At 40.0% G+C, this 18,592-nt stretch overlaps 1 protein-coding gene across 4 annotated transcripts in view; it reads left to right on the forward strand.

Annotated features, from left to right (window-relative positions):
- AKAP6 (A-kinase anchoring protein 6) overlaps positions 1–18,592 on the forward strand; it is a 521,710-nt gene that overhangs the window by 41,818 nt on the left and 461,300 nt on the right. For all 4 annotated transcript variants that reach the window (XM_032344004.1, XM_032344008.1, XM_032344005.1 and 1 more), the window contains one exon: positions 17,094–17,305. The gene's annotated coding sequence lies outside the window, so the exon portion shown is untranslated. Of the gene's footprint in view, positions 1–17,093; positions 17,306–18,592 lie in introns of those variants that run through there.

Below are 18,592 nucleotides of genomic sequence, written 5' to 3' on the forward strand. Positions count from 1 at the left end.
TGAAGAAACTGCCTAGACCATTAATAGCTTAAAAACAACAAGCAAGAGTAAAATATAACTTCCAAGCAGTTGAGTCTGGGTATTATCTTTTTGGTAATAATAGTAAAGATAACAAGTAACATTTATGTAGTGCTTTAGACTTTACAGAATGTTTGGTGGTTTACCATTAGTTCGACTTTAGGGATGAACTCTCTGCTAAAGCCCAAGCTAGTAACTGCAGATCTCATCAATCAGAGAATTTGTGGATATTCATGGTGGAGCTTCTGCTTCTGCTTCTGCTAGGTTTCTCCATTTTGTCTGCCCTGCCACTACCTGCCTCCAGCATTTCTGGGGGCTTCTGCTGCCTCTGAGACCAAAGGGATGAGGGAATCTGCCACCAATGAAAAAAGAGCCGTCTGTGAGGATAACCATGTTTTCCAGACTGAACACAGAACTGCTAGCTCAGATTCTTATACTAATGCATTCATTCTGGCTCACCTCAGCCCGTTTGATGGGTGTTTGCTAGGACTCACCCTTTCGATGCCACCAGATTCTGTACTTTTCCATTACCTCACTGAGGCCCACTGTTGGCAAATACTGAACTTGGTGAAGTTAGGAATCTAGAATCAGGAAATCCGTTCCTGGAGGAGCCAAAGGAAGTTTTAAGACCTGTGAGCTGTGACTGACCTTGGGGGACCTGGTAATGAGATAATGATGATAGGTTTTGCTCTGAGGGTGCTTTCTTCCAGCACCATTCCCAAGATCACTATTCATGTGTGTTGCCTGCAGAGTGGGAGAGACCCAAGCTTTCTAGCCTTTGTCTTGCCTGCTCAGAGAGCTCTGAGTAGAACTGCTCCTCCCCTTGAGGTTCAGCCAAATGGAACCTTCTTTGTGACCTCTGAATTCCCATTTCTGAGGAAAGAGGAAAATGCTGGGCTATGGGGAGATCATCGGGCCTATACAGAAGACAGGATTTCTGACTATTCCCAGGGGGCAGATTTTTGTCCCTCTTCTGTACATTAATAAAAATACTATCCCGTAGTGGTAAGTCAGAGTCTTCTTTATATTTCTTATTTAAAATTCCTTTAAGTTATCCCATTAGGATGTTTATTTTATTGTGTGTTGTCATTTTGGTGTAATGTGTTTCCTTGGCTTTTCTGAGTTTTATATATATGTTATTTGGACGGGTGTTCTAGTATTTTCGTACATATATTTGCTAACTAGACGATAGGCTTTCCCTTTTGGAACTGCTCTTATTGAAAGAATGTTTCTTTATGTGTGGTTCATGGTTAAGCTTTACCCATTTTTGGCTCTATTTGATTGTTTTCTTTTTAAACATAAACCCATGTATATATTATTAAATAAACTTTTAACTCCCTGTTCCCCAAGGGAAGCCACGCACAAAAAAGGAATGCAGAAGAGGAGGAAATTCCAGAGCTTCTGTGGTCTTGGTTACTTTCTCAGGCAATGGTTAAAATCTTTCCACAGAAATAAACTCTTGCTTGTGAGGATGGGTAGAGGAACCCATCAGGTGTTTTAAGTTTATTTTCTTGGTTTCCCTCTGGTCATTCTCCCAATCTTTGTCATTTTCCCCAGGTTACCCAGGACCAATGTGGACCTCTCTTCCAGCTAGTTATATAGGCCTTGTGTTCCTTGCCTGACTCCTGAAGCATGATATTGAACCTGGAGGATTTGGGAGTTTTGAGGGTCAGAGAAAAAAGTTCTGATCTAGGCTAAAGCTTGAGATCACAAGTGCCCAGAACTCTCTTTTCTTTTCAAGTACTGAATGAATCAATGTCACTGTTTTCTTCAAACTTCTACCAGCTTCTTTCATTAATACCTTCTCCTTTTGATAATTGTCATAAAACTGCTGTACCTAATACCAATGGAGATGACAACTTAGAGGACTAGTAGGGAGTATTTAACATCCCTTAGCATTTGAGCTTCCTCAACTAGCCAGGTTTGCTCAATTTCTTATTGACCCAATGCCTGTAGAGCAGTGCTTATTTGCTTGGGAGACTTGATCTTCTTGGTATAGGGATAGATAATCCATAGCACAAGAAAGAATGGGTGAGGAGAGCATTGAACTTGTCGTTGCCGCCGCTGCTGCCGCCCTTCTTCTCCTCCTCCCCTCTTTTTCTCTCTCCTTCCCCCCCAACCTTCTTCTATTTGAGCTGTTATTGTTCCATCTACCTGCTGCTCTGGCAGTAATTACAGGGGATTCTGCGTGGTGGCTCCTGCTGCTACTGGCGCTCCTAGTACTAGCAGCAGCAGGATCTAGTACTAGCACTTCTTTTGCCATTGCTAGTCACTATTCACATGGTCAGTTCTATGCTAGATGCTGTAGGAATTAAATAAAATTCACTGTCAAAGACTTCAAGATGTTTATCATTTACATAAGACTACCCTGAGAGATAATGTCTGGCCAGCAAACACAATAATTACCATTTATTGAGCACCAATGTGTGCTAGATGCTTTACATAATTAGCTCATTAAGTTATCTGACCATCTTAAGAGACAGGGCTTACAATTAACCCTTTCCTGTAGATCTGGAAACTGTGTTCAGGGAGGGCAAGTCATGTTCCCGTGATCACATAGCTACTGAGTGACAGAGCTGGGTTTTAAATTTTGGTCCCTGGGTTCTGAAACTTATGCCATTTTCACTAGGTTGGCCCGTAAGTCTTGAAATGTTGAAAGCACATTCTCCTCTGTTAGTTTGGCAGAGTTTTTTAATAGTGTCCAGAAACAGCAGGGCCTGTGTTGTGAGAAGACTGAAACACAGAGTCGATTTAGACCCTCAGAGCTAGTTACCAGGACAGAGACTCAGGACTTCCTAATTCTCAGGTGTTGTTCTGCTTCCTTATGGACTAACAGTGTTTTACTGATTCTGTATTTATAAACCAACCCTGCAAATGACCACAGTCCCACGGGCTGAAAATTAGGACAGGGGGAAAAGAGTTCTACCCATTATGAAGATTGTGTCCTTCCTTGTATACTTGCCATGCCATGACCTTTGCACAACTGCATTCACTTTGATCAGCAGCGTTGTCTTTATAGCACCTTTGCCCCTGAGCAGCATTGGAAATAAATGTCAGGTCTGGTGGCTGAATAGTTTGGAGATATATGTATTGCTTTGCTCAATGAGAATTTATTGAGAATTTAGTCTCTGCCCACCAGTGTCAGATTGTACCAAGTTTTCTTGGGCAAGATGCTTGCAGTTGGCAGCCTCTAAAGTACAAGGAATTGTTAGAGGCTCTTTAAGGCACAGTTTCTTCTCTGTGATTTGTATGTGGCTCACATATTGGGGATTCCTGGAGGGAGCACTTCCTCTTTTTTTCCATTGCTGGCTGAATTCTGGGCTGCTCCTGGGGAATTGAAGTGGTGAAGGTAGGACGCCTGGAAGCGTATGTTAATGAGGGAGGGTCTGTGTTCCAGACGTAAATGTAAACATTCTGAGCATTATATCTTATGCCTTGGAGGTTAAGGGTATAGGCTCTGTAGGGAGACTACCTACTTGGATTTAAGTCCTGGCTCTGCCACTTACCAGCAGCAAGACGGGCAACTCTGGATACCTCTGTTCCTTATCTGTAACATAAAATTGAATACTTGTCTCCAGGATTCCTTTATTTTTTTTTCCTTCCAGGCTTCTTTAAAGAATAAATGAGATAATATATATTCTAACAGTGCCTGTCATATAATTACCTATTATAATTATTATTATAGTTTTTTCCTCATTTCTCAAAAAGTAGTTCACATTTGACTTAAATATTGAATGCCTTACTCTGTATACCTTTTCTGTATATGCTGCCTTTGTAATTTAGGCTGAATGTGTATTTTTATTTTTATTTTTTAAGGATTTATTAGTTTGAGAGAGAGAGAGAGAGCACACGCATACAAATGGGGGGAAGGGTAGAGGGAGAGAAGCATCAAGTAGACTCGCCACAGATCACAGAGCCCAGTGCGGACTTGATGTGGAGCTCGATGCGGAGCTCGATGCAAGTTTTAATCTCATAACCCATGAGACCATGACCCATGAGAGGTCACCTGAGCCAAAACCAAGAGTGGGACACTTAACCGACTGAGCCACTCAGGTGCACTGTAGGCTGAGAGTGTATTTTTAAAAGGTAGCTTTTAGATAGAATGAAAAATGGGAGAAATATAATAATTTATAGAATAATGGAAGAGCCCATTTCCAAGAAACCCAGATAAGAAGGAAATATTTGGAAACTCTGTTAGAAGACTAGCATTTAGAGTATGCCTTTTCCAAGTTTAAATTCTGAGTGGCTCCACATCCCTCTTACTTCCCAGATGGAGATTTCTTTAAGGCACATTCAAGATCCTTTCCTTCTGCTTCTCTGTCCAGCCTTATCTTGCACACTCCCCCTCCCACAACTTTTCTAAGGTGAACAAGGAGAGTGTATGATCATTACAACTATGTCATTCTTAGTAGAAAAACTCAGAAGTTCCTCTTTTAGCCATAGCAAGTTTGTAGTGATTTTTGATGTACAATTATTATACACTTATACTTCACATAGTGCAATGGATTTACTCTCCATTTTTCACATGTGAATTATTTAGTTCAGTGGTTCTCAATTCTGACTGATCACTAGACTAATTTGGGAGGCTTTGAAAAATACATGTAATAGTTCAGATATTATAGTGGTTTATTTCTTTTCGTTGAGTAGTCCACTGTGGATATTTCTGGTTGAAGAGCAGTTCTCGTCCACTGATGATGCAGATGCAGGGTTGTCCATCCTGAGGGCTAATGGATTCCATCTCTGATTGTCTCCTGGGTATCATCCAGTTTGGTAGACCTTTCTTCCCTTCCCCATCGGAGTTTACCTTTTCCAGGAAGTGAAAACATATAGATGGACCTTGAAGGCATTATGCTAAGTGAAATAAGTCAGACAAATGTTGTAGATCTCACATATGTGTGGAATCTTAAAAAATAAACCAAACTCACAGAGGACAGGTTGGTGATTGCCAGAGGTGGGGGGTGAGAGGTGGGCAAAGCGTTGAAGGGGGTCAAAATGAAACTTGGCATAAATGCTTTGCTCAAGGACATATACTTCGGTGAGTACAGAACCTAGAGAGGGATTTAGGTTCCAAAGCCTACATTCTTATACAATTTTTTTTTTTTTAAGATTTTATTTATTTATTTGACAGAGAGACACAGTAAGAGAGGGAATAGAAGCAGAGGAAGCTGGAGAAGAAGAAGCAGGCTTCCTGCAAAGCAGGGAGCCCAGTGTGGGGCTCCATCCCAGGACTGGGATCATGACCTGAGCCGAAGGCAGATGCTTAACCACTGAGCCACCCAGGTGCCCCTCTTATACAACTTTATACGTTTTCTCTTGATCCTTTCCTTCTCTTTGCTTCTGCCTTCTGCTTTCCCTTGCTCTTTTTCTTTTCCGTGTTTTCATTCTTCCCTCCCTTTTCCCTGCCTTTTTTCTCTTCCTCTTTCTATCCCTCTTATTCCCCTTTCTCCCTCTTTTCTTCTCTTTTCTCTTCTCCCTTCCCCTTTACTCATTCTTCCTTTCCCTCTTTCTTAAGACACTTACAAATGTGGCATTTTACTTCTTAGACTCTCATAATGTTACTAGGTAAGCAGAGCAGTTATTCTTCGCTTTACAGATGAGGAATCTGAGAGACGTTAAATGACTTGGCCAGTTTCCCATGGTTGGTTCATATTTGGGCTTCAACCTAATTGTCTTCCCACTAGTCTGGTTAGTGCCTGTCTCACAGCATGCACTGCCTCGCAGGTATCAATGGTTGCTGATGGCAGATGGTGGTACCTCTCCTCCAAAATATTCATTAGCTTCCAACTGAGTGGAGTGCATCCTGAGGTCATTTAGGAGCCGGAGCAGGTTTGTGAGGGAGACCATGGGGCAGGTGGGACTTGGATTCTCCTCAAATTCCTCCATCTGAGTAACATTTACTCATAAAGCTGTCTCCTGCAGCAGAGGACCCAAACGGATTTCAGAAGCCACCAACACATGTGAGCCCTACTTAGCAATCAGAAGTAGCACCTCAGAGTGGAGCTTCTTTTGGGGGTGGGTTGGTGTTGGTATTTACCTTTTTCAAAATCACCACTTTAAGTCCCACGTGGATAAGTGGTGCCGGCTCGTTTTTCCTTGAGGCATCATCTTTTTCTTCAGTGTAGCTCATCTGGTACAGCGTATTAGTGACATTCTGCAGCAAATGATTCACCATTCAAAACCTTAACCACTCATTACTGTAGTGCTGACTGACCACAGCGGTTACTGTCTACAGTTATGCCACACTTCTCGGGTGTTTAAAACATTGAGCTAAGAGCCAACACACCAAGTGAAACAGGCCCTGAAGTATTTTCACTTTATAATTGTTAGGAGAAAGGTTTATTTCTTGGCCAAATCCCACACACGATCTGGATGTCTTTTTATTGTTGTCATTGCTATTTTCTTTTTTCCCTCCAGCTTTACTGAGGTATAACTGACAAATAACATTGTAAGATTGAAAGTGTACAATGTGATGATTTGATATATGTATATTTTGTGAAATGATTACCATAGTCAAGTTAATTAACATACTTATAGCCTCACATAAATTACTTTTTTATGTGTGTGAGAATGCTTAATATCTACACTCTTAGCAGATCTCAAGTATACAATACCGAAAATATTTACTCTTTGACTACAACCTCCCTCCAAGTCCTGGGCAACCACCATTCTACTCTCTGTTTCTAGAAGTTTGGCTTTTTTTTTTTTTTTTTTTTTTTAAGATTCCACATATAAGGGACACCATAAATATTTTTCTTTGGCTTTTTCTACTTAAACATAACCTTCCAGGTTCATCCATGTTGTCATAAATGGCAGGATTTCTTTCTTTTTTATGGCTGAATAGTAATATGATGATGGTAATAAAATATACATACATGTGTAGGTGTGTGTATATATGTGTGTGTGTGTGTATGTATATATATCTCCCATATTTCTCTATCCCTTCATCTGTTAATGGACGCTTATGTTGTTTCCATATCTTGGCTATTGTGAATATTGCTGTAATGAACATGAGAGTGCAGCTTTGAGAGACTGATTTAATTTCCTTCGGATATATACCCAGAAGTGGGATTCCTATGGTAAATCTATTTTAATTTTTTGAGGAACCTCCATACTGCTTTCCATAATGGTGGTACCAGTTTACATTCCCACCAATAGTGTATAAGAGTATAAGGGTTCCTTTTTCTCTACATCCTCACCAACATTTGTTATCTCTCATTTTTTGGACAATAAACATTGTAACAGGTATGAGGTAATATCTCTTTATGGTTTTTTTGTTTGTTTATTTCAAAGACTTGTTAATTCATTTGAGAGAGAGAATGCTGTGGGGGTTGGGGCAGAGGGAGAAGAGGGAATCTCAAGCAGACTCTGTACTGAACTTGGAGCCTGATGCAAGATTCGATCCCAAGACCTTGAGATCACCTGAGCCCAAAACCAAGAGTCAGATGCTTAACTGACTGCACCACCCAGGTACCCCTCATTGTGGTTTTGATTTACATTTCCCTGATTAATGATATTGAACATATTTTTATATTTTGGTATTTGCTATACCTATATATCTTTTTTGGAAACATGTCTGTTCAGGTCCTTTGCCCATTTAAAAATCTTATTATTATTATTATAATTTTTTTGCTATTGAGTTGTAGGAGTTCCTTATATATTTGGGATATTAACCCTTTATTGGATATATAGTTTGCAAACATTTTCTCCTTTATTGTTTCCTTTGTTGTGCAGAAACTTTTTAGCTTGATGTAGTCCTACTTGTTTATTTTTGCTTTTGTTGCCCATGCTTTTGTGTCATATAAAAAAAAAATCATTGACAAGGCCAATATCAAGAGATTTTCCCCCTATATTTTCTTCTAAGACTTTTATGGTTTTAGGTCTTATCCTTAAGTCTTTAATCCATTTTGAGTTAATTTTTGTAAATGGTATAAGATAAAGGCCCCGTTTCTTTCTTTTGCAAGTGGATATCCAGTTTTCCCAACACCATTTATTGAAGAGGCTATTTTCCCCCATTTTGTATTCTTGGTGACCTTGTTGAAAATTAGTTAACTTATTAGTTGGGTTTATTTCTCAATTCTGTTCCATTGATCTGTGTGTCTATTTTTATGACAACACCATACTGTTCTGATTACTAAATTAAGGTAGCTTGAAATCAGGAAGTGTTATGCCTCTTTTTGCTTTGCTCATCTTGCTCAAGATTGCTTTAGCTATTTTTAATATTTTGTGGTTACATGCAAATTTTAGTATTGTTTTTTCTATTTCTATAAATGCATTGAAGTTTTGATACAGGTTGAATTGCATCTGAAGATTATTTTGGGTAGTATGGACATTTTAACAATACGAATTATTGTAATCTATGAACACAGGCTGTCTTTCTGTTTATTAGTGTCTTCTCTAATTTCTTTCATCAGTGTTTTATAGTCTTCAATGGGTAAGTCTCTCACCTCACTGGATAAATTTATTCCTAAGTATTTTATTCTTTTGGATACTATTGTAAATGGGATTTTTTCTACTTTCTTTTTTGGGTACTTTGTTGTTAGTATTTAGAATCATAACTAATTTTTGAAGAGCTGGGTGTCTTAATCTGTTTGGGCTACCAAACAGAAATACTGTAGACTGGGTTACTTACTAACAACAGACCGTGATTTCTCACTGTTGTGGAGTCTGGGAAGTCCACAGTCAAGGGACTGGTAGATTCAGTGTGTGGTGAGAATCCATTTCCTGTTCATAAAATAGTACCTATTTGTTTTGCCGTCACATGGTGAAAAAGGGGCAAGGGAGCTTTCTTGGGCCTCTTTTATAAGGGCACCAATCCCATTCAGAAGGGATCCACCTTTAAGACCTAATCACTTTGGAAAGGCTCTCCCTTCTAATACTATCACCTTAGGGGTTTGGATTTCAACATATGAATTTGGGGGGATACAGATTCAGTCTGGAGCACTGAGTAAGCACTGTGTAAACATAGAGCTAGGTAAGACAATGCTTTATTACTTGATTTTTTTTTTTTTTTGTATCTTAGTAGGTGTATTATATATAGTATATGTTCTTTATGTGACATGCATACTTTAGAATATTTTAGATTTACTTTTATGTTTATGTCTGTGTAATCCTTTTTTTTTTTTTTTTAAAGATTTTATTTATTTATTTGACAGAGAGAGATCACAAGTAGGTAGAGAGGCAAGCAGAGAGAGAGAGAGAGAGAGGGAAGCAGGCTTCCTGCTGAGCAGAGAGCCCGATATGGGACTCGATCCCAGGACCCTGAGATCATGACCCGAGCGGAAGGCAGCGGCTTAACCCACTGAGCCACCCAGGCGCCCCTGTGTAATCCTTTTTGAAAGAATTCCACGAAGCAATATTTTGTATTATGGTGAAAGTTTTTGTAGTAAGTATATTGATAGAATGTTGACTTCAGCAGTAAGTTGGTAAGTTTAGAAATAGGTTGTTGTTGCCTAGAGTAAAGGGAAAATTGGTATTATGTGTAAAAACTCATTCTAACCTATATTCCCGAATCTATATGTATATGTATATGTGTGTGTGTTTATATGCACATATATTTATAGGAAAAGGAATAACTATTTCTAAATAAAATTATCTTGGAAAACCACATCTTCGTACAGTGTATTATGTTTATGCTGGGAGAATATTTACAAATGAGGGTTAGTTATTTTATTAATCATTTTCTCGGGGAGGGGGAGGAGTCTAGTTTAAAAGGTTGTGCAGGCCGAAAATGTTATGTTAATTATGAGTCAGTTGTACATAACTTGAAACAGATATCATGACTGCTATCCTTTTTATATCTGATGACACACAGTAAGTGTTTGCTTGCTGACTGGCTTTATCATTTTTGGTCAGGTCTTCTCAGTAGCAAACTACTTTTTGTTATTTTAGGCCTCAAGGAAGGGAAAAAGATTGACACATATAAGCCTTAGTAAAATTATTTATAATGTTTCAAACTCTGGAGTGATGAAGAGAAAGCTATTGGCTTTGCCTGGAATGTAAACAATGTTACTTTTTAAGAAAACAAAATTAAGAATCAAGAAGTACTTAATAAGTAATTACTTATGCCTACCTGTGTGCTGCAGGTTCCGGGGAAATCAAAAGTGATATGATATTTAGTACCCCAAAGACTGCTTGAGTGGACAAGATTAAAACCTATGAAAAAATTAAATTCTAAAACCAGAAATCCCCAGAAATACAATGCAGAGTTTAAATAGTTTGTAAATCCCTGCTTCATATGTTAGTCCTGAATGGTTTCCTTTCCCTACATAAAACTGCACGATTGCGCTTCCACCGGTACCTTAAAACCATTTTGTTTCAGGTCAAAGGTTTGTGTTTGGAGTTAAATCTAAGTGAAACAGCACACCATACTAACTCTATAAAGTCAGGCAAGATAAAAATTTTAAATTCAGAAGGATGGCAGGGAAATCTCTGAACTGGTTGGGGCCACTTTCTTTGGACAAAATCACCGCTAAGTCTGCTTCAGGCTCCAGATCTAGGTATTCATTTGGAATGTATCTTCCCTGTTTTTTTTTTTTTTTAATCTATTTATTTATTTTTATTTTTAAAAATTTTTTAAGTCTTGCTATTTATTTATATTGAGAAGGGAGGGATAGAGGGAGAAAGACTATAAAGCAGATTCCAAGCTGAGCATGGAGCTCCACACAGGGCTGGATCCCGTGACTGCGAGATCATGACCTGGGCCAAAATGAAGAGTTGGCCACCCAACCAACTGAGCCACCCCATCACCACCTTTCCCTGGCCTTTTTGGTCTTCACCGATGGGAGTTTTCCCTGGCAAAGGACAGAGGAATGGGACTCAGGCCGATTGGGGCGTGAGATCAATGTTATAAATCTGAGAATGTACAGAAGAAAAGATAATGCTTTGCATCTTCCTTATGTTGAGATCTTGCCAGTTCAGGCCCTGATCCTAACACTTTTAGGGGTCTCATTGTTAAGGTTCAACACTTAAGACCCCAACTTTTTCTTCCCCATCCAAGGATGCCGTATGCTAATAGTGCCAACTTGCACCTTCCACAGTGTCTCTAATGGCCTTGCAGATTAGTTAGGTCTGTTATTGTGACTGAAATCCCAAAACTTACTGGCTGAGGAAGAAAAATGGACCTTTTGGCTCTTACAATCTACAGAGCCAGAGTAAGGCTGATTTCTGGCTCAAGCAGTCTCACCAGTGCAGTTCAACTCAGCTCTGCTCTTTCTCTTGGCTTTATTCTTAGACAGGTTATTCGTTCACGAATGAAATATGGGTAAGAAGCTTCAAATTTGACATCCTTTCACTTTCAGACAAGAAGCCAACAGTGATTTTCATTAAAATGTCTCAGTGCATCTCATTGGCTTCAGTGGGGTCCCATCGTCATCTCTAGCTAATGTCTGTAGGTCAGGCGAATGTAACAACCTGGTTGGCTTAAGACTGAATCACATGCTTCATTCCTTTAATTGGAGTCCCACCTAAAGTGTATAGCCTAGTATGTGGAAGATGTAATGTCTGGAAATAATAAATCCAGACTTCAGTTAACAACAACAATAATAACTGAACTTCTATAATCATTATTATGTCTGCAAGCTCTATTCTGATCGCCAAAGATTAATAATCTTTAGATAAGAATGTTTTGCTTTGCCTGGTTATCTAAAGAAGTAAAAGGGATGCTGAGCCCTCTATAGTAAGGGCCACAAATGTCCACTGTAGTTTGGTGTCCAAATATTTTTGGCCTCCAGATAATCTCAGGAAGTATGATTGAAGCAGTATCCACAGGCAGCATGGGTGTATGGTCACATAAGGGTGTGGATGGAGTGTTTGAATATTTGTATATTTTGTGAACAAAGGTCAACTTTAAAGCTAGAACTGGGAATTTTTGGTAGGGGATTAGCTAAACACTTTATCTTTGTGAGATAATTTGACCTTTGGTTAACTCTGTAGCTCTGTTCTTCTGGAAACCTGAAAATGATGAAGTGTCAATGTTATTTCTAGGCAACGTTGCTTAGGGTAAAAATGGCCCATGGAAAGTAGGAGAATTTCTCTGGTTGGTCTGACCCTGACCATGCTCTCTAGGAGGAACTTTTTGTCCATTTTTCCTATGACCCTGGATTTGGGGGAATCTCTAGAAAGTCCCTTTCCCACCATCCGTTGTATTCTTCAGCTGAAGTGAGTGATGAGGGGTAAGCCCTTGTTGGTCTGGAGTGAGATAGAGGCCATCATTTGGGGCTCTTCTGAGTGTAATGGCCCTTATAACTGGGCATAACTTTTGGGGGAACCCTGGAAATTACATCTGTGAAATTGTTACAAAGATACAGGCTCCTGGAGGAATAATGGTTTTAAGGCTGGTTGCTCTTGAACTTGCTTATGTTCCATTCATTGTTCTTGAGCTGTTACCTCAGGGCCAGACATAATAGCTCCTGGATACTGTGTGGACTGTGTGGACTGTTGCACAAGATCCTATGGAAGAGTAATCCTGATGCCGCCCTGCCGGCAAACTCTCTGAGCTGACCAGTTGGCTATGATAGTCTTGTGTCTGAATGTTCACTGGGGCTTAAGAAGAACCATTGGTGGTATTGCAGACACATATGAAAATGCACCTGAAACAAGTCTCAGATTCCTGATACCATGATATGGCAGAGACTGGATAACTGTGTATTACACCTGTTTCCTTTTCTTCCTGGGCACAAAGCTAGCTTCCATTTCCCAGCCTCTCTTGTAGCATGTGTGATCATTTGAGTTTTGACCAATGGAATGTGGATGAAGTGAAGAAGAGTACTTCCAGATCTGGCCCATAAAAATTTTCCCTGTGCCATCTGTATCTGCCCAATGAATGCCCAGGACTCTAAGCCTCTAGAGAAAGGTGAAAAACTTTCAGATAGGGTCCCTGAATCACCATGTAGAATGTCATCTGCAATTGGGAGCATCCATTTAGACTTCAAATGAATAAGAAACACACCATTATTATATTTAGCCAGGGTGATTCAGAAGCTTTCCTGTGAAATCAGCTAGTACTTCCCCAACTAACATTTGCTAACTAACAACTAACAGTGTTCAGATCCAGAAATTTTAACATGATACATTAAGGAATGCAGGCTTGCCACATTTCCAGGAATAGCTTTAGTTTTTTTTTTTTTTTTTTTCAAAATTTTTTTTTTTTTTTTAGCTTTAGGGTTTTTTAAACCCCTAAAATATAAGCATAAGATGTATGTTTACATCATGAGCTGATGATTTGGAAATAAGATTCATTGACTTCTGAAATGTTAAGACTTTGGGACAGAACTCCTTGTTGTAAGTAGGGGGAAATGGCTGGGAGGAAACGTTTGTATGAATATTGCTCTATCTATAATAACACCATCAGTTTCTGCCTTGCTAGTTCATAATGACAGAGAAAGACTGCAAATTGACTGTTATACTGGAGAAGAAAGAAGTTTAACTTTTTCCTCTTCTATAGCCTCCAGACTAAATATGGGCTTCAGGGAGCTTCTAACCCATTGTTGTTTATAGTCCTGTTTCCTACACTATGGATGGACAGCCAGTGCAACTTTAGTCCGTGAAAAAAGGATACTATGGCCAAATAAGTTAGGGAAATAATACATAGAATATTCTCCCAAGAGAGTCTCTCAATGCATATCAGCATGTGTTTTTAACATCGTAAGTTTATAATCAATAAGATTATAGTTACATAGATACAATGTAATTATATGTATATTATATGTATATGTAATTATAGTTACAAGATATAATGTTATAATTTTAATATAGTTTATTAAATTATTTAATTTCTATTTTATTAAATTGTTACAGTTTGAAAAAAATTATTTTAAGTAGGCTCCATGCCCAACATGGGGCTTGAACTCATGACCCCGAGATCAAGAGTCACATGCTTTACTGACTAAGCCAGTCAGGCACCCCTAAATTGTCATATTTTTATTTATAAATAGATAGCTCATGTTGGGTGTTGTAAACTACCCCCAAATCTCTTTAATACAGTAAAGGTTTATTTTTCACTCACTGCAGTTCCATGTGGGTCAGTGAATGGTTGGGAGAGCATGGCTCTACCCCACTGTCATTCAGGGACCCAGGCTCCATGCACAGTGTGGGGCTTCAGAATTTTTCACTAATTACTTTGCATCCAGGTAGCAGGGAGGGAAGTATGGGGAAGGCACACATGCTCTTTACTACCTTTGGAGGTGTTTCTTTTCACTTCTACTCACATTCCATTGATAAGAACCAATCCCAAGGTCTACCTATGGGTAAGGGTACTGGCAATCCCTTTAGCTGTCACAAGTTCTGTTGAACTTGTTCTGCTGAACCCTAAATATTTATTTTCTCCCTTTTGCCCTACAATAAATGTATATTCACATCCCAAGGAAGCTACCTAAAGTCCCATGTAGTCACTATGTCAGCTGAAAATCCAGGATTTTTCACTGATGCGTAATTGACTCTGTCAAAGGCAAAATGAGAGACACATGGTGGTCCCTAACCCACAGCAGTTCTGAAATACTTTGGGTCATTCGGGTCTGAAGCTGCCGTCTCATTTCACTGATCTGGCCTTGATTCTGCTCTCCAGGAGAAACTCATTTGTTCTTTGTTGCCTATAGCCCTGGCTCTGTCCTCTGAGTGTATCCCTTATCCATTACTTTTTCAGACCTCATCTGAAGTCAATGGTGAGGAGTCCGCCTGCCTTGGCAGCTGTGTAGACCTTGCAAACCATGTCCCAGCCATCTTAGTCTGGAGTCCAGAATCTGGCTGGATGTGCAGTTGAGAGCTCAGAGGCCCACTGTTTGGGGTGATTGGGCTATTAATGACAATAGTAACAAGGTTTGACATTTCTCCATTGCTTCTGGTTTCCAGATGCTTTTATATACATTATTGCATGCAGTCCTCAAAACAACCCCATGAGTGGGGCTGTGTAACAGTGAAAAAGAAAAAAGAAAAAAACACTGGGAAGTCTAAAGTGAATTATTAGAGGTCCATTCACAAGGCAAGAAAGAAAACTTACTTTATGATTTGTTTCTGCTTTATGGATCTCCCCCACCTCCCCCCTCCCCCAATCTGGGCTGTTTTGTGGGCTAATGATTCAACCTGTTTATTTTGTTAAAAGTCTAGCCTCAGATTTAATGAGCCATCTATCTCTTCCCAGCAAACAAATGACTTGCTTTTGGTAAAGGAGACTGATAAGGTCCTTCTTATTCTGAGAAACTGTATTCAAGTCTGAAATACCGGATTCCACCCTGCTCCCTCGTCTTTACAGAATCACGGGATTTCAGCTCTGGAAGGCCAGTAATACTGTTCTAGATCCCTGACTCCTTCCATCTTCCTCAGAGGCTGAGACGGTTCTTCAGAGGTACCTTCATGGGCCATTTCAGAGCCAGTGAGGCAGTGGGGAGGGGATTTGGGAAAGGTTCATCAGTTTTGGCTCTGGGCTTTTTATCACTCCTCAACCAGGGCAACCTAGGTTTGGACTGTATTATTAGAATAAAGTGTTCAGCTACTAACAAAACTTGTAAACCATGGTCATTAGTTAAATACATTATATCTCTGGATGAGAAACTTGAGGTCCAGAGAGGTTAATTGACTAGCCTGAATGCACACAGATGTTCCCTGGAGGAACTGGGATTAACACTGTTTTCTGAATCCCAGAGAAGCAGTTCTGCTCTGGAGTGGTTGCCTCTTACTTCTCTTGGTGTAGCATCTGGTCTAAGATAAAGGGTGGGAGTCAGTGACTGAGAGCATGGGTAACTTGGGTAGGCAGCTTCAACCTCTTGCTCTTGGTCTCCCAAGTTCTCACTAGGTGAAATAGGAAGGGGGCTAAGCTTTCCAGGGCAGGGCTGCTTTGTGAACGGCTGGTGGTACATCCTGCTAGGATCTTGGCAACTTTCAGGCAATTTCATCCGCCCCTATTTACCAAGGACTGTCTGAATTCCTTTTGCCATTCTGTCTCCTCGTCCTGCATGCAGTTAGCGAACAGTGCCATTTAAAATCTCAAGTTGGAGAGGACAACAGTATTGTCCTGTCAATTTGGGGCTTTTAGAATGCTGTTTTTCCCAGAATCTGAAGATAGAGTGGATGGAGCTCAGCTTGATTCTGTCTCAATCCATGGTCTAAGAATATTGAATATGCAAGAAATGGCTGCTCTGTCCACCTCTCCTCCCCTACCCTCTGTTCTCACCACATAATATTTACTTCTGCACAGGACTAGGAAAGAGCAATTGCTTTAAATTCAAATTTTCTTTTATTCATTGACAAAATACCTCACTGTATCTTGTTTAAATGTGGCTTTTCACACAGTTGCAGCTTTTGTGGGGGGAGGGGCCTGAGTAATTTCCTTCTGTGTCTTACTGCCCGGAGGAGAGGAAAACAGAGCACCAATGTTTGGAATGTCAGTGACTTGAGAAGTTCTAGCAGGTTGGTTACTTGTTCCGACCACAAGGTTTGGTTCCCTTAAAGACTTGAATTTTGGCTGTGAGTAGGAGAGGTTCTCTGCAGGCCAGGGGATGGGCCCCCGGAAATGGAAAGTGGTGTGGTGTGGTGTGCCCCCTAGATCCTCCTTACACATGCCCATCTATGTTCAGGTGAGAGCTGGGGCTCTGCTGCATTAGAAAGGTCCTATGGGTTGGTATCCATCAGGGGAAATGATCAGGGCAGACTTTATTGGTGGGAGTTTGTCCATGTTTTAAGAATTAATGCTTATTTACTTTAGAGTTAGAGTCACTTTCTTTGCTGTTTATATTCCATTTTTAATTCCTTTTCTGCCCCCTGCTTTGTACTTCCGGTTTTTGACACGTGAACAAAAATTCTTTTTAATAACTTTTAAAAAGGTATCATAATGCTGTCCAGAGAGGAAGAAGTGATCAGTTGACGAACAGAGAAACACTGAGCATTTGTTTTTATTTGCTCAGTACTAAATCTCTATCTCCCCCACAACCTTATTCTCTCCTAAATGTGTTAACAACGAAGTAGGAGGTAATTTTTATTTTTCCCAGTGTGCCTTCAGGGAAATCCCTTTTAAATGTATGGATTTTAGTCCAATGAGGGATCCTCTTCCTTTGGTCTGCATTTTGCATATCGTCTGTTTCTTACAGGGCTTCCGTATTGTCTCAGGCTCCACTGGAAATGCAGCAAGGATTCCTAGCACATCCCAGTTGCCATAGCAACAGCAGTCTTTCCCATAATGAGCTGCATCATCTGAACTGATGTCACAGCATCATGCAGCAGGTCAAACAAGGCATCTCCTAGTATTGCATCCTACAGATGTGCTGTAAACATCAAAAGGAGATGGTGGGAGAAGGAGATGGTGAGTGTTGAACGTCTGGGCCTTAATTGCAAGGCTGTTTTGTTGGTTAGTCGGTGTCTGCTAAGGCGGAGATGGGGGGATGTTGTCTGCTTAAAATGGACTGGGGAAAGAAGGCTGTTTTACCTAAATCTGTTTTTCAGGCTGCTGGGTTAAGACAAAGGCCTTTAAGAGTCATAGAGGAATCATAATATGTAGAACTATTCTTATTCCATCTCTGCCTGTTATTTTTGGTGTTCTCATAGAATTTTTCATAAACATAAGAGAATTTTCTATTGCAAAATCCCCAATAGGCTCTAAAACGAGTAGTTCACAGTATTTCAGCATTGTAAAGATACAAATTTCTTTTTTTATGGGACAGAGCTAATTGGTCCCCTATTTGCTCTTGTGATTTTTGAAATATTTAGTGATTTACAGTATGAGATTTAGTGTTTACCTCGGTTGGGTTTCATTTTCTTCATGGCAAGGAATGAATGCTGAATAAGCATTTGACATACCCCTGATGTGAAAGGGATCACTTGCATGTTTAACACAGAATTTATGAAAAGCACGAAGATCCAAACCAAATGAAATTACTTGAGCCTTTTGATTTATGTGGTAGTCCTTCAACCCCTATCCTTCATAGTAGTTGAAACCCTAATATTTTCCCATCTCTAGCTAGTCTCTAAAACAGCTGGAGTTGTTTGCAGGTGGACTTGTAACAAGTCTGCTCTCTGCGGCAGTTGCAGTGAAGGGTAACGCCGATGAGAGCCTCTGGAAGTGCCCGAGGTGCTGCTCTTAACTTTAGCCGGAATCTGGTAAGACAAATAAATAGCAGGGTTCTCAGTGACTGTGGCAAATACAGATCTCTGGGCTTAGTCATAACCTCAACTCAATCCTGAAAGTCCAGATAAACATGTATCATGTTCATTTCAACTCTTAGCTATTTCTCAGGCATCTTTGTTTTGTGTGTGTGTGTGTGTGTGTGTGTGTGTGTGTGTTTATGCCCCCCTCTAAAAACTGTGGCCTGACAGTGTCAGATAAGGAGCAGTGTGTTGCCTTTTGTTTTGGGAAATGAAATGGATTTTCCTGGTGCAGCTGATTGCTACTAAGAGAGAGAAAGGAGGAGGCACATGTCAGTTCAGTTGATCAATATGTCCACTTGGAATCAGGGAGTGGTCTTTTGGCTCAGTGCTGCTGAGTTGATAGTTTTTATTTAAGAAGTCTTACAGGAAAGAATGGCAACCCCCGAATTTTTCTTCTTTTAGGCTGTTTATTGAGCCTAAAAGAGATGTATCCTAGAGGCAGGAA

Source organism: Mustela erminea, chromosome 5 (assembly GCF_009829155.1).
Source record: "Mustela erminea isolate mMusErm1 chromosome 5, mMusErm1.Pri, whole genome shotgun sequence".
Classification (NCBI taxonomy): Eukaryota; Metazoa; Chordata; class Mammalia; order Carnivora; family Mustelidae; genus Mustela; species Mustela erminea.